The following is a 9,780-nucleotide window of genomic DNA, read 5'->3' on the forward strand; positions in this document are numbered from 1 at the left end:
CAAACACACACAAAACAGAATAACTTGAATCCTGCATTTATTAGCTTCTTGTATCAGATGAAGAGATGTGTTTAGTTTTGTTTGTCCACAGTGTACACAGCACTGCGTCATCCAGAAGGACAGCCTTATGGTCACGTTGGTTCACCATGAGATGATTGACAGCTTTACAAACGAATCATATCGAACTGATGTCATCACGTTTGCTGACGCAAATCTGGAAGAGCAGAGTCATCGCTGGCTCTGTTAGCTGTTTGAGCTCTTCAGATTGCATAATTCAGTGGGAAATAAATAGAAATATTATTCTGTATGACGATATCATATCAATTATTTCTCCAAATGTGCGCATCATTGGCCTAATAGCCCTGGGAGATCGTGGATATTGTATGTAGGCCTATATAAACACAAATAAACTGGAGATGAGATGAATGGCTGCTGTATGAGTGATGATTTCTATTCAAGATAACGAACATTACAGATTAATTATTTTGCACTTCTGGAATAAATTAAGAAACTTATCTAACTTCAAACCAGTTTAATTATAAACAGTGGTCAAATATCAAAGCTGGGGTCTTAAACCTTCCTAATGAAGCTCAGTTTGTGCAGATCAAGTAGGAGTGTGATGTTTTAAAGAGTAATAAATAAAATAATCTGGGGCCACCAGTGATCCTTGACAATCAAGGGGTTAATTATGCCTCTGATTGTTTTACTTCTGGTATATCTGCTTGGGGAATCGAAGCATTTAATGTCTCCTATTAACACCCGGTCTCCACTAGATAAAAACAGTCTGTCAGGTCACAGCTGTAATCACCTGTGATTATCATATGTAAAGGCAAATGTATAGGAAATCGTTAACCACACATTCCAAAAGAAAAAGGTTTAAGCAGTATGTAAATGAAATGATATTGCTGTTTTTTGTAACTAAAACCACTCAATTCACACTTGTGAATTGCAGCTATTCATGGATTCACGTCTGGTTCATGATCACCCTTTTCAGTGTTTATTCTGTTATGATAAACAGCTGGATAAACTTAATTTACTATGAAACTAACCAACAAATTAGTAATTAACTAAGAAGAACTATATTAAACTAGGCATATATATTATTTACTGTGTTTTATCTTTGATCATAAGGTTAATTAATGGAAATTTAGAAATAGTGCTATCCATTTTACAAAGAGGTTTCATTTGTTAATTTACCATAAACTATAAATAAACGGTTGTAATTTTATGAGCTCATATGAATAAGTTATCTAAAATAATACACTGTGCATTAATGTGTGTATGATGTTATTGGTTAGTTCAGATAACTGTATGCATTACATAATCTAAATGAATAGAACCTTACTGAAAATGTAATCCAAAGTGATGATGCATTTAAATTGAAGTTGTGCTGCAAGATTAATGATATTAAGAAAGTACTGGTCCATGTATTGTTTATTTGGAGTTCTGCATACTTAATATAGTTCACTGTTTACACCAATACATGATATAACCCCATATGAGTTTATTTATTTTCACTTTAAAACAGATCTTGTAGAGATTACCATATTGTTGTTTTATTTTCTACCCCAGAAACAAATCTATATAAATCTATATATATATTGAATGTGTGTGTAAATATTCACTGATACACTTGGTGTCATATGGTGTTTGTTATTTCTTTGGGACATTTTAACTAAATATATTTTATTAAAACTAATCTGAAATAAATAATATGGTCTATTTCATGTGACTTTCAAAAATGTGTATTATAAGTAAGTCTTAAACTTTTTTTTTTTTTGCAGTGTACTAAGTCATAATTAAGTGTTTTTGCAACAGCATTATTTTCCAGGGTAAGCTAAGCAACAATCACCCACTTGTACATATTTGGAGGCGCCAGTTTGTTTCCAATCCCAGAGAAATTAGCATTTCTATAGCAACAGTTATCTGGAGACCCAATCACTGTCCAGAGATGGTTGGGGTTGTGGGATATAATCACAGAACATTCACTCTTTCGTGTCTTTTGGAAGTGTTTGTCTCTGTTTGAACCTTGCGTTTTTGAAGGAGGAGAACATATTCTACAACATGAGGTAAGTTCAGCATTTTGATTGATCTATTTATAAAGAAAATAAATAATTACGCTGTTACAATTCAGAATTTCAAATTGGTTTCATTAGTAATTGGTATCTTTATAATTTATATTTTTGATACTCCTTTTTGCGGATAGTTAAAATGTCTAGAAGAGTAATTTAGAAATTTAGAATAATCCTTATTTTAGACTTGTAGTACCAACAATGATGATATTGCGTATATTTAAAATCATAATGGTCAATTTAACAAACATAAAAAACAATGTTTTACCAGTTATTCTACAGATGTTGCAACTGTTAAACATGTTTACGATTACTATTTTTTTACTTTCCTTGTTTTTTTTTTGTTTTGTTTTTTTTAGAAAAGTCAAGTCAACAGTTCATGTTGTTCAACAAGAACACTTCATCAGAGAATCCACTACTCAAAAGAAAGGTATGTTTCTGCTCAACCTATTGAACTATTTTAAAATGTTTTATTCAAATAGATTTTAACATTTACAATAATGCATGTAGTGGCAATCTCATTTCAAAATACACAAATGTTTAAGTGTTATTGTATGTTCGTTTGAAAATTGTAGATGTTTAAATCATGGTCCAGCCCTAGATTTTAAGATTGTGAGTTGTGCCTTTCCATGTTAAAGAAAGGCCTTAAATGTATAAAGTTTATTGTGACGCAGCTAATTATATTTTACAACAAATTCTAGAGCAATTGTGTGACTTCCCAATTGTGTGCTGCATAGTTAATCATTTGTATTGTAATCCTTTTATCAGGTGTGCACAGAGTTTGGATTATTGGTGACAGTTACATTAGACGTGGCGAAAAGCGAGCAAGAGAGACCATAGGCACCAATCTTGGAGTGGCTTCCCAGGTCCAGTGGTTTGGCAGGGGAGGCATGTGTTGGGGAGACCTCCTTCCCTTCTTCCAACAGTGCCTTAAAAGAAGGACTGCTCCGAATGTGCTAGTGATTCACTGTGGAGGCAACGACCTAGGACGTGTGAAAAGTGTGCTGCTTCTCAAAGCAATGAAGAGGGACCTACGTGACCTCAACAGACAGTTTCCCCAGATGAAAATTCTGCTGTCTTCAATAAACCAAAGGCGCCACTGGAGGCATGCCCCCCCGGGAAAGGTGGACAAAGTGCGAAAGTTTGTGAACAATGTGATGGCTAAGTTTGTTTTGTGTGTTAATGGGAGCATTGTACATCATCCACACATACTGTTTGAAAAGCCTGAACTATTTTTAAGTGATGAGGTTCATTTAAGCCCTAAGGGAAACGATGTTTTTTTAACTGATATTGGCCATTGTCTGAGACACCACAACCCATAAAATTGGTCTTTAATTACAGAAAAGAGGGTCTCAAATCATGATATCATTTTATAATTGTATTAAAATGTATACATTTTAAAAAAGAACTGCAAAATGTTTAAAATTCAAACCAAAGGAAGAAATAAAAGCATTCCCCTGACTTATTGCTGTGGTTGCATTTTATTTATCTAGTCTAGATCATTGTTGATATTGTAAATTAATAATTGGTGAGAATAAAATTAAAATTCTGTATTATTTGTTGATATGGAACTGTAGCTAGAGAGAAAAAATTAGGGACTGCATAAAAAAGCATATAAAATATATTTAAAGAGAGTGCGTTAAACAAGAAAAATAATATTATGAATGATAAGAAGCTTCTTCTCACATCTGCTTTTGAGCTATTGCTGCCAGGCCGTCTGTAATTTTTACCCCATTGTGTGGAAAACAGATTCAAATTAGCCTGGCTAATGTCAGACCAAGTCTCTTTTGAGCCTTGGTCTGGGAACCACGTGTTAATTTTCTCGTATTTGAGGCGTGGTTCACGAATGCCCAGAGCCGTTTATTGGGCGCTATGAATGTCTATCAAATGCGCCTGTACGTAGCTCATAGCCAATCGTTTCAATTATACCAGATGACGTATGTAGAGTGACAGAAATTCGACGAGGAAAAATACGATGGGTCAAAGATTTATTTGTACACAATGGCGTGAATATTACTGTTTGTGCAAGATAAACATGAGGGTAGAAGGTAACGTCGAGTCTGATGCCATGTTGGATCCATAGATATAAACAAACTGCTTCGGTGTCATCATCGTCTTGCTGCTCCCTCCCCATTCTGCGATTGGTTCCCTTTTTCATTGGAAAATCTGGTCTATGGTAGCCTGACGTCATCATACTCAGATTCTAGTCAGAATGTGAGTCTGATACTGGTCCATTGAACTTTGATTATGGGGCGTGTTTCAACCGAACTAGGAAAGAAAATGTCTCTGCACTCAATTGGATAGACCTACAACCAATCAGAGCAACGGAGTAAGTGACATATGTTTTTCATTCATGTTTCCAGTTGACAAATGCCTTGATCGCGGTTCTCTGTTCCTCTTTTAAAATGAATGCGCTGTCGATATCGTCTATAACAGACGCGATGGCGGAATCTACACATGATGTTTCATACAGAAAGTTCGGGAGAAGCTCGTTCAAATAATCAATCCAATCAACTTGTCATCAAACGATTGCCATGCCTACCTTATCAGCATGAAAGGAAGCATATATTTATTCACTCACCTAACATTCCTTGACAGTTTCAGCATCCCCCCAATCACTCTCGGCTTGTTCTTCCACAGCCTGGAATATGGGGGGAGTACCCTGGGTTCGGGCCGAATACCGAGCCCGCCCTCTCCTCGGACAGCACCCCAAATATGCATTTATTCTTTCTGACTTATTTATAAGTGTGAAATCTAAATTCTCCAGAGGCAGTCATCTTTTCTTTTACTGTCTATGCATCTTTGTTGTAAACGAATTCAGCCGGCTAGGTCTATGATGTCCAAACTGCCTAGCAACGTGAATAAAATCGCGCTGTGAGCAAGGCAGCATGGGGAAACCCAGGCTAGATTCAAATGGTCTTTCATAAAAAAAATAAAAAAAATAATCTAATATTTAAAATTTTTGATAACTGATGGTTTGATCATTCTATTTTTTTTTTATACTTTTTATGTTTGTCTTGCATATTGGTCTCTGATGCCTGTGTGAACATTGTATAATTAGACACACACACACACACACACACACACACATACATTTATATATAACTCAGGCTTTACCTTAATGTTAATAAGTGTTTCCTGAAACATTCTTAGTTAAGAATACCTTCTGTAAGTCATTCGTTCGTGGTTGGTCTGGAGCACTCTTAGCTATACCTTATCACTGTTGACAGTTCATTACGATAGTGGCCACCACTGTTTCTTTACATCTCAGTCTATACGAATATAATTCTGCTAATTAAAGTGTTTTCATGCAAACAACATTGTCATAACACTGAAGTGATTTTATGTTGTTATTAATTATATTATCCAAAGTTTTATCAACTGGCAAACCATTAGGCAGTAGATAGCTGTAAGAGTATGTTTAAACATCCAAACACCAAAACCTTGTGCTTTTGTAAAATAAAGATCTGCCTTTGTTTCAACTGTCTCTGTATCTGCGAGAATCTTTCTGAAACTAATAAAGTTTAAACAATGGCCTATTATCACACAAACATTGTGCAGAGGCCAGCTATGCAAAATTGTAAATGCCCCCAACAATGACTTAAAAATAATCAACAAAGGCTATAGTACAGTAGCCTACGTTACACTGAGATTTCATGTAGGAGCGGGATTTGAATGCTTGGGCAGTGAGCGATTGAGTGGAGCGCATTGGCATAGAGTGGAATATTGAGCGGAGCACACATGCTGAGTTATAACTATATATTCAGGATTTACATTTATATATTCAGAGTTTTAACTATATATTCAGGATTACATTTATGTATTCAGAGTTATAACTATATATTCGGGATTTACATTTATATATTCAGAGTTATAACTATATTCAGAGTTACATTTATATATTCAGAGTTTTAACTATATATTCAGGATTACATTTATGTATTCAGAATTATAACTATATATTCAGATTTACATTTATATATTCAAAGTTATAACTATATATTCAGAGTTACATTTATATATTCAGAGTTATAACAATATATTCGGGATTTACATTTATATATTCAGATTTACATTTATATATTAAGGGTTATAACTATATATTCAGGGTTACATTTATATATTTAGGATTTACAAATATATTCATAGTTATAACTATATATTCAAATTTACATAGAATTATTTCCTGTTTGGCCCCCCATAATATGTATACACACACACACAGTATATATATGTATATATATATATATATATATATATATATATATATATATATATATATATATATATATATATATATATCGCTCTACACTGACCAACAGTGGACTTCTGCCTGCATTGGATCTCTGTGTGTGTGTGAACAGTTTAATTATTTTGTAACTATAACTATAAGTTATATTATATATCTTTTTTATATATGCAGTCCCTAACAATTAACTTGCCATTGCATACACACATACACACATACATGTCTATATTACTAACATAGGGGACTATCGCTCTACACTGACCAACAGTGGACTTCTGCCTGCAATGGATCTGTGTGTGTGTGTGTGAACAGTGTCTTTATTTTGTAACTATAACTATAAGTTACATTATATATCTTTTATCTATATGCAGTCCCTAACAATTAACTTGCCATTGCATACACACATACACACATACATGTCTATATTACTAACATAGGGGACTATCGCTCTACACTGACCAACAGTGGACTTCTGCCTGCAATGGATATGTGTGTGTGTGTGAATAGTGTCTTTATTTTGTAACTATAACTATAAGTTACATTATATATCTTTTATCTATATGCAGTCCCTAACAATTAACTTGCCATTGCATACACACATACACACATACATGTCTATATTACTAACATAGGGGACTATCGCTCTACACTGACCAACAGTGGACTTCTGCCTGCATTGGATCTGTGTGTGTGTGTGTGAACAGTGTCTTTATTTTGTAACTATAACTATAAGTTACATTATATATCTTTTATATATATGCAGTCCCTAACAATTAACTTGCCATTGCATACACACATACACACATACATGTCTATATTACTAACATAGGGGACTATCGCTCTACACTGACCAACAGTGGACTTCTGCCTGCAATGGATCTGTGTGTGTGTGTGTGAATAGTGTCTTTATTTTGTAACTATAACTATAAGTTACATTATATATCTTTTATCTATATGCAGTCCCTAACAATTAACTTGCCATTGCATACACACATACATGTCTATATTACTAGCATAGGGGACTATCGCTCTACACTGACCAACAGTGGACTTCTGCCTGCAATGGATATGTGTGTGTGTGTGAATAGTGTCTTTATTTTGTAACTATAACTATAAGTTACATTATATATCTTTTATCTATATGCAGTCCCTAACAATTAACTTGCCATTGCATACACACATACACACATACATGTCTATATTACTAACATAGGGGACTATCGCTCTACACTGACCAACAGTGGACTTCTGCCTGCAATGGATATGTGTGTGTGTGTGAATAGTGTCTTTATTTTGTAACTATAACTATAAGTTACATTATATATCTTTTATCTATATGCAGTCCCTAACAATTAACTTGCCATTGCATACACACATACACACATACATGTCTATATTACTAACATAGGGGACTATCGCTCTACACTGACCAACAGTGGACTTCTGCCTGCAATGGATATGTGTGTGTGTGTGAATAGTGTCTTTATTTTGTAACTATAACTATAAGTTACATTATATATCTTTTATATATATGCAGTCCCTAACAATTAACTTGCCATTGCATACACACATACACACATACATGTCTATATTACTAACATAGGGGACTATCGCTCTACACTGACCAACAGTGGACTTCTGCCTGCATTGGATCTGTGTGTGTGTGTGTGAACAGTGTCTTTATTTTGTAACTATAACTATAAGTTACATTATATATCTTTTATATATATGCAGTCCCTAACAATTAACTTGCCATTGCATACACACATACACACATACATGTCTATATTACTAACATAGGGGACTATCGCTCTACACTGACCAACAGTGGACTTCTGCCTGCAATGGATCTGTGTGTGTGTGTGTGAATAGTGTCTTTATTTTGTAACTATAACTATAAGTTACATTATATATCTTTTATCTATATGCAGTCCCTAACAATTAACTTGCCATTGCATACACACATACATGTCTATATTACTAACATAGGGGACTATCGCTCTACACTGACCAACAGTGGACTTCTGCCTGCAATGGATCTGTGTGTGTGTGTGTGAATAGTGTCTTTATTTTGTAACTATAACTATAAGTTACATTATATATCTTTTATATATATGCAGTCCCTAACAATTAACTTGCCATTGCATACACACATACACACATACATGTCTATATTACTAACATAGGGGACTATCGCTCTACACTGACCAACAGTGGACTTCTGCCTGCAATGGATCTGTGTGTGTGTGTGTGAACAGTGTCTTTATTTTGTAACTATAACTATAAGTTACATTATATATCTTTTATCTATATGCAGTCCCTAACAATTAACTTGCCATTGCATACACACATACACACATACATGTCTATATTACTAACATAGGGGACTATCGCTCTACACTGACCAACAGTGGACTTCTGCCTGCAATGGATCTGTGTGTGTGTGTGTGAATAGTGTCTTTATTTTGTAACTATAACTATAAGTTACATTATATATCTTTTATATATATGCAGTCCCTAACAATTAACTTGCCATTGCATACACACATACACACATACATGTCTATATTACTAACATAGGGGACTATCGCTCTACACTGACCAACAGTGGACTTCTGCCTGCAATGGATCTGTGTGTGTGTGTGTGAATAGTGTCTTTATTTTGTAACTATAACTATAAGTTACATTATATATCTTTTATCTATATGCAGTCCCTAACAATTAACTTGCCATTGCATACACACATACATGTCTATATTACTAACATAGGGGACTATCGCTCTACACTGACCAACAGTGGACTTCTGCCTGCATTGGATCTGTGTGTGTGTGTGTGAACAGTGTCTTTATTTTGTAACTATAACTTATAATTACAAAATAAAGACAATGTTCACACACACACACACACATAGTTCCATTGCAGGCTGGAGTACCCTGTTGTATAGGGAAGACATCGTTCAGAGTTGCAGATCCCTTTGGCATATTTTAAAAAAAAATTGACAAAAGTAATATTAGAAAAAATAATAATAATACATATATACATATATATGTTTGGGGATGTTTGAAAAGACTTTGAAGTTCATTATCTAAGCTACCAGTTAAACAGCAGCTCTACAGTCTCAGAGCCTCTCTAGGACAGCAAGCCATTCAAACAATGGAGAAGTGTGAACGACGTGTGTTAATGGGCCATTGCAGTTCCTGCTCCAGCCTACAGGAGCGCTGCTGAGTATGGACTTAAACACACACACACATGTAGGTCCCCACTTGGTCAAAAATGTAAAAAATTCACCAGAGCGTGTTTTAGCTGATTTAAACATGTTTTAAAGCATGACCAACAGGGGACTTGAAAAATGTCCCCACTTGGCTCGACGGTCCCCTGTTGGTGAGTGTGTAACGACACCAAGGTCCCCACTTAGATAGGTAGACAAGTACACACACACACACACACACACACACACA

General features: G+C 34.8%; 1 protein-coding gene and 1 long non-coding RNA gene across 11 annotated transcripts in view; one reads left to right on the forward strand and one right to left on the reverse strand.

The window, feature by feature from the left end:
• Positions 1 to 9,780, reverse strand: part of dab1a (DAB adaptor protein 1a) — a 196,739-nt gene that overhangs the window by 75,462 nt on the left and 111,497 nt on the right. The gene's annotated exons all lie outside the window — the stretch shown is intronic.
• Positions 280 to 3,713, forward strand: LOC307168849. The gene is made up of 3 exons (XR_013822997.1): positions 280 to 2,069; positions 2,432 to 2,502; positions 2,841 to 3,713. It is a non-coding gene; the product is annotated as an uncharacterized lncRNA (long non-coding RNA).

Source organism: Squalius cephalus, assembly GCF_949319135.1.
Source record: "Squalius cephalus genome assembly, chromosome: 12".
In the NCBI taxonomy this organism is placed as follows: domain Eukaryota; kingdom Metazoa; phylum Chordata; class Actinopteri; order Cypriniformes; family Leuciscidae; genus Squalius; species Squalius cephalus.